Source organism: Delphinapterus leucas, chromosome 6 (assembly GCF_059928025.1).
Source record: "Delphinapterus leucas isolate spDelLeu-1000000601 "Yukka" chromosome 6, BTC_Dleu_Yukka2, whole genome shotgun sequence".
NCBI lineage: Eukaryota > Metazoa > Chordata > Mammalia > Artiodactyla > Monodontidae > Delphinapterus > Delphinapterus leucas.
Genome location: NC_143134.1, coordinates 86,418,303 through 86,425,159, shown reverse-complemented (window position 1 = coordinate 86,425,159; position 6,857 = coordinate 86,418,303). Strand labels below are relative to the sequence as shown.

General features: G+C 46.7%; 1 pseudogene; it reads right to left on the bottom strand.

The window, feature by feature from the left end:
- Positions 1-637: 637 nt before the first annotated feature.
- On the bottom strand, positions 638-6,394 carry LOC149748989 (spermatogenesis-associated protein 31D1-like; annotated as a pseudogene).
- Positions 6,395-6,857: the final 463 nt, after the last annotated feature.

The window sequence follows — 6,857 nt, the reverse complement described above, 5'->3', positions numbered from 1 at the left end:
GAAGAAATTTCCTTGAGGAGCAGCTCTTCCTGTTCCTCAAGGTGTTCTCACAAGCACAGAGACCTCATTGTCAAGCTCAAAATGTGCTTTCCAGACAGATTAACACCCCATGTGTAGCAGATTGTTAAGCCGGACCCACCCAGTTCCTAGACGCTGCCCTGGCCAACCCAGCGTCCACAATCACAAAGCCCATTTATATACACCCCACTCAATGACCACCTACCTATGAGAATCAGCAGCTTCTTTCTAAACGAAAGTAAGTCACCATCTTCAGGAAAATATTCATATCCCTTGTCCTTTTCAGAGCTGCCAATTCAGTCTTCCCTACTGCTCCAGTAAGGGTAGAGGAAGGGGAAAAAGTGAACTGCTACCCATTTTCATTAGGGTAAGGTTAAGGGGTGGGGAACATGGCCCATCACTACAAACTTCATGAAGGAGAGAAGGGCTCTCAGTTGCAGGTGACATTTGATCCTCACCAAGAGATCTAAGAGGAAGATTTCTGTCTTCCACTAACCTCAGGGCCTAAACACTCTCCAAAACTTTCTGCAGGAACAAGAGTTAATTCTGGCTACATTATGCCAGAGTAACTTATCCAACTGTAGCTGCATATAGTTCAGGATAGTTTGAGAGCAGATAAGAAGACAGTTTGAGCCAAGTTCTGGACTTTAAGGGCTTTTCTCACTTCGGAAAAGCCTGAAAGTTTCTAGAGTAAAGTTTTTGTACTTTTTTATAGAAAAATAAAGTTTTTTAAGTAGGGGACATCTAAGCAGGATCAAATAAAGGACCCCAGGATGAAACTGAGGAGGCTGCGGACAGGTTCCCTGCAAGGAACTCGTCATCTCTTAGACGCCAAGAGAGGAAATCAGTATGAGCTGAACTACTCCTTCCTTTCTCTACAAACAAGTTCCAGGATACCCAAAACCCATGCCCCCAGTGCAGTACACAGAGAGCACTAATGTTTCTCTATTAGAAGAAACATTTATTGAGGAGGATCAATATTCTCAGTTGTACTAAAGAAAGATTGTTTTCATCAGAGGATGTGTTATCATGAAAACTGCGAGGTTTTCTCAACAACGACTGAGTTCTTTGGAGAAATTTTTTCTCCCTGAAAATGCTGGAGAAGCAATTTCTGTTTGAATAGAAGAGTCAAATCTCTGAACACAGTGCCTTCATCAGGGGTGAGGGTGGCCGGAGGTACCTGGCATTCTTGATGCACGTAGGTGGGGCTTGGATTGGGTACAAGCTCCCTGGAGGACAGGGAAGAGGGTTGACTCTGGCATAATACCTAGCCCTCAAAGGCCACAACTTCCTGGTGATGTCTGATCCTGTCTCTGTTCTGTCTAACACTTGTAAGACAAGTCTGGTCAACAGAAACAGCTTCTTGATTTGAGGACTTGGTACATGCCCATTCCTCTTGCTGTGGGTCAGAGAGAGCCCCACAGTTGGAGGGATGTCCCTTGTCAGGCTGTACCTGGGTCTGCAGTTTCTTCCTGTGCTGACTTAACTCCAAGGCCTCAGATTTGAACCTACATGCCAGCTTCTCCTCTAGGATCTTCCCAATGGCTGTCATGAGCTCCTGAGCTTCAGGAGGCCCATAGCTCACAAAGATAGCTGCACTTTCAACTGAGTCTTGGTGCTGCACAAAGGTTGACATGAATTTGGCTTTTTGCTGGGGACTTGCCTGGTCTTTGATTTTCCTCTTGGAGTCAATCCACTGGAAAAGTCACCTCATCTTTTTTCTGAAGTAACTTTCTGGAGGAAGCTGTTCATTCTGTGACAGAGGTGGGGAAGTGTCCTTTAATTTTCCTCAACAGGGTGGCTCTTCTTTCTGCCTGTAGATGTCCCTAGTCCTGAATCCTCACTTCTGTATTCTCCTGCTTTGGAGCCCGGAGGTCTCACTCTCTTTGCAACAGGTGGGAAATTCTTAACCTGGCAGTTCCATAAGACATGCTTAGAGGGATCCTGCCTCTGCTCCGTGCTGATCCCACTGTCCTCCACGTGGGCATGCAGCACCTGGGAAGCTGCCGTGTCCCCAGTGGAGGCACTGTGGACATGAATCAGTGAAGACTTGGAAGGCAACCTACCTGAAAACAGGGGCATGTCAGTGGGACAGTGTACAGCCTGGCTATGCTCCTTACCCTCGAATTTAAACTTTAACTCACTAAGGAGCTGGTTTTGAAGGTCTGATAGTTTAGAATCTTGGGGAACAGTTATTTTTGGTGAGGGACATTGGGGGGTCAGGGTAGTTTCTATTTTATCCATATTGACATATGCCATTTGGGAGCTTTCCAACTCGCCGGTTGTCAAGATGTCCCAATATTGTGATTTAAGAGCACACAGCTCCTTGGCCTTGAATATCTCCCTGGATACATTGGACATGAAAGAATGTTCTAAATTCTTCCCCACTATCGTTGGGCCCTGAATCATTTCTACTGTATCACTGGAGTTCATGTTCTCATCCCTTGGCTCATGTCCATCCCCGGCTTGCCTCATGGGCACTTCTGGGCTGCATCTGTGGTCTAGTAGAGTCTCACTCTGACTCACTTTGTCTTTGTTTCTGTGTGTGAGTGGCTGAAAAGTCTGTCTGCCATGCTCAATTGTCTGAACGTCCTCTGCAAGCCTTTGGTCGATATCAGAGTGTGATGGTTGCGGGGCCCGCTGTCCTTCTTTGTCCACAGATGAGATAACAGGAAGAGGATGATCCAGCACCGGGACTGAATTTGTAGTTCTCACCTTGTTTCCCTGAGAAGTTTTAGAACTTCCTTCAAGGGGCTTGGAAACCTCACCTTTGGAATCCACCCCAGAAATATGGGTGGTTGAGGAGGGAAAGTCAAATTGAGGAAGAGGCCATGTTTTGGCTTCCCTCAACATATAGAATTTTATGGATTCAAGAACCTTGAGGGGTAGACCCCATCTCTGAGTCACACGAAACCTTAAAATATGGGCTCCTAGCACCTTTCGGATGTTAGGATCAAGAAAAGAAAGCTCTAGAGTGCTAATCTGGTGGTAGACTTTACCTACCATTGCACTTTTTGAATCTGCGTCTTCCATATCGGTCTGGGAACTCCCAGAAGGAGGCAAAGTATTGTCGTCAGCCAGCCATGAACGACACACACCTATAGGAATCCTACCTGCACTGATCTGCCAAGACTTCGTGCTCACATGTAATCTAAGAATGGTTTTTATTTGATTCCAATCTATGTCCTTCCTTGAGACATTTAATAATTCATTCCCTGAGTGATTCCTTGAGTGACGCACACAGTTAGTTTTTGTCTCCAAAGCAGCCCTCAGACCCTGCACTAGGTAACATTCTGAGACCTCTTGTGGCACTGTCTTCTGGGCTCTTCTCTCGGATATAGCCAAGATTCTTCCTCATGTCATCCCTTAGCTGAAACTTTGTTGGGGCCCTCTCATGGAAATTTGCTGGGAGACCCAATTCAGTCTTCCCTATATCCTTGCTATCCTTGCCCTGAAGCTCAGAGATTTGTAAGTGAACATGTGTGCCTCTCTGCCGAGGTACTTCTTTTAATTTATACTGAGGCTCCATCAGTGCTGGGGACTCTAGATTCCTACAGGCTTGGAGGCACCATCGTGGAATTAGCCTCCTTGGAACGTGGAGCTCCAGTTTCTCCCGGGGTTCACTGGTGATATGAAAATGGCCAAGGACAGAGACTGGTACATAGGCATGGGACGACCGGTTGACCAATGGGAGGTTAAGAGCTTGAGGACAAGTGGCTTCTTGAGATTTTTGGAGCACAGGAATTAAACCCCACAAACTTTCCTGTTGTTTCTGCAACACGTGCCATTCCAGGTGTTGATTTCCAGTCGCGATATGAGAGTCGACTCATTCTGGAATCTATGGAAAGATACTCCATGGTCCCTAATCTGGGATGGAGAAGAAGATGGTAGAATTGGGAGTTGGGATTGGGGTTTAGTTTGAGGCAAGGGCTGTGGATGTACATGAGGGAGCAGAAGAGGAGGGGAATGAAGAAGTGGTGGAGATCCTTGATCCCGCATTTTGAATGCAGAAGCATTACAGATTCCATTGAATAAAACAGAGTGAGACTCTAGTGGGGAACTACTACTAGAAGCCAGGAGAGTAGCCACTAGGGACTCACTGTGCAAAAAGGGAAGACCCCAGAAGAGCTGGCTATATTTCTGCTGCAAGTTTTCCCCCAAAGTCATGTCATATAGGAGCTGCTGACAAATGCGCAGCTGCTCTGTTTTGCTTTCACTGTTCCAGCCAGTTTGGGGGGCTCTAGTGTCCTTTACATCAAGTGACTGCAATGAATTCCCTGAAGATGTCTGTTGGCATTCTGACATTTGTTTTGAAAATGGTCCCTCTTCCTTTTGTTTCTTCTCTAAACTCTGGAGAGCCATTTTCTTTTTTATTTGTCTCTCCAAGAGTCCCTGGATGTTAAAGCCAAAGAAAGAATGGCTGTTGGCCTCCATGTGCTTGGTAACAGAGTCTCTCCAGAGACAGGTGTCTGGTAGATGGAGGGAAACATTCTCTCTCTGAAGATCAGAGTGTGATACTGTGGGGAGGAACACGTTCTTGGCATGAGCTTGCCACCAGGAGCAGTCGGAAATTGACAGGCTTGAAAGCTCAGTGCCTCTGATTGTTGAAACACAAGTGGATAACCCACCAGAGCTATCTGGAGATAACTTCTCCAGGACAGGCTTCAGTAAGATGGAAGTTGATTTAGGTTGAGTCACAGATAAAGTGCACTCTGGCTGTGGTGAAACAGACAGAGTTGGTGGTGCATGATGACAAGCAAAAGAATCGGGGTGATTCACTGCCTGGGACAAATCTGATAAGGGATTGATATCTTGGGAAAGGGTGGGGTCAAGAGAGAAAATGTGGCCTCTCGTGGGAGAACAGGATCTGCTGTCTGAGTGTCATGTGGTAGGAGAGGGGGAAAGGCAAGGGGTTGGGGTGGGGAATAGTCCACTGGGAATTCAAGGAAGGAAAAGGCTCTGGTGCCAGAGAGTGACCCAGTGGTGAGGGTGAAAAAAAGTCAACTAAGAGAGTCATTGGGTTAGGGGAGAGAACGGAGGGGGGCAGTGGGGAAGGCTCAGGCAGAGATGCTGGTGTTAGGTCTCTTGAAGGGACTGTTGAGAAGGCAGGGGACAGAGTAAATGATGACTCAGTCACAGGAGCTGTGGAAGCCAAGGGGGACACAGAGGAAGTAGAATCTTCCAGGGCCTGTGAGAGTAGCAGCCGATTGACCTCAGCAGTTGCATTATTACACACCTCACAGAAGGGGTCTGGACATAAAAGCCGACAAAAGCAGGTGGTGTCATCGTGCCGGCCCAGGGGGCTGCAGGAGACAGGAAGTACAAAGATGCAACCAGGACCAGAACAAACATGAGACCCTGGCAGGTCTGGCAAAAGTATGGCTGCCCAATGTATACTATCCTTTCACATTCTTTTACTTCCTTTATCTCACAATAAATCTTTTATCCCCCTCCCCAAGGCTTTCACATTCTGAATCTGAGGATTTTCCCTCCCATGTCAATACCAGCTTCACTGAGGCCCTAGAACTTCAAAGACTCCACTAAAAAGCGGGATACAGGAAAGAAGGTAATGTTCAGTCACCTTTGCAGAAGAGAGAGCACCTTCCTTGCCTCCTCAACTTTGCTCTGGCAAGCTCTCCAACCTGGGAAACCAGGAGAGTGATGAAGGTAGAAACAAGGAGACCTTATAGGACGCTTAGTAGAATGTCCTTTAGTGGTACCCTTGGTGGATTGGACTTGGAGAGCCCCAAGAACTAGGAAATAGGGTCAGATCACATGGTCAATGATGATAATAACAAAGCTCAAATATATGTTGCTTTATCATTCACAAAGGGCTTTCATATGTATTCTCCCATGTGATATTCAGAACCACCCTTTGAGGAATACAGGTCAATGGTTATTTACCTCAGAGATGAATCTGATCATCCAGGAAGTCAAAGGACTTTTACAAAGTCAGGACACAGAAGTTCTGACTCTTGACATCTCACATGGCCACCTGTTGGGAAACACCCATTGCCCAGGCCCATCACTGGTTCATGCCCAGCGATGAGCAGAGCAGGGGATCTGAGGAGTGTCTCAGGCTCTGACTGCCCTCCCACAAGCCCCTCCTCTGAGAACTCTGGTTTCTGAGAGAAACTGTATCTAGCAGTTGACATCCTCAGAGATCAGGGACCTTGGATCTCATGGAAAAGGCAGGAAGGGTCACCCTTGGAGAGTTCAGGTGGGATAGGCAGAACCTTACCTTTCGGTGTTCCACCTTTCCTTCTCCTCTTGGCTCTGCCCTGACGCTGAGAACAAAAAGAAAAGAATGAAGGGCTGGGGCTCATTTCTCTCACTCCTCTCTAGGAAACTCAGATATTCATTACCCATGAATAATATGACTCTATTTTAATTAATAGAACTTTATGTTCCTTCCTTTTATCAATTTTAAAGGTTTAAAATGCTTTCGATGTTTTTCTTCTTTGACAAACTCAAAGGACTTTTGTCTATGAGATCCACACTTGATATTCCCAGTCAAAAGTCATCTGCCCAAGGAGGGCATAGCATCTGAGGCCAACAGTCACGTCCATGTCCCTCAGAGAGGACCCTGTATCCTGGAGCTCAGGCTCCAGCCTCTGCTCAGAGGCTCAGCATTGCTGCTCTGATCAGCCCAGCACAAAGGAAGGCTTTGTCGAGTGATGCCTGACGTCAGAATGTGATGCATGATCAAGCAATGGGGAACTCTGTTCTCCTGCAGAGATCCCAAACTCTCTAAATAACCCAACCCAGGACCACAAAGTTACTGCAAAGTTATTGCTTGGGATTTTATCCTGGAATCTCCAAACACTCAAGTGGGCCAC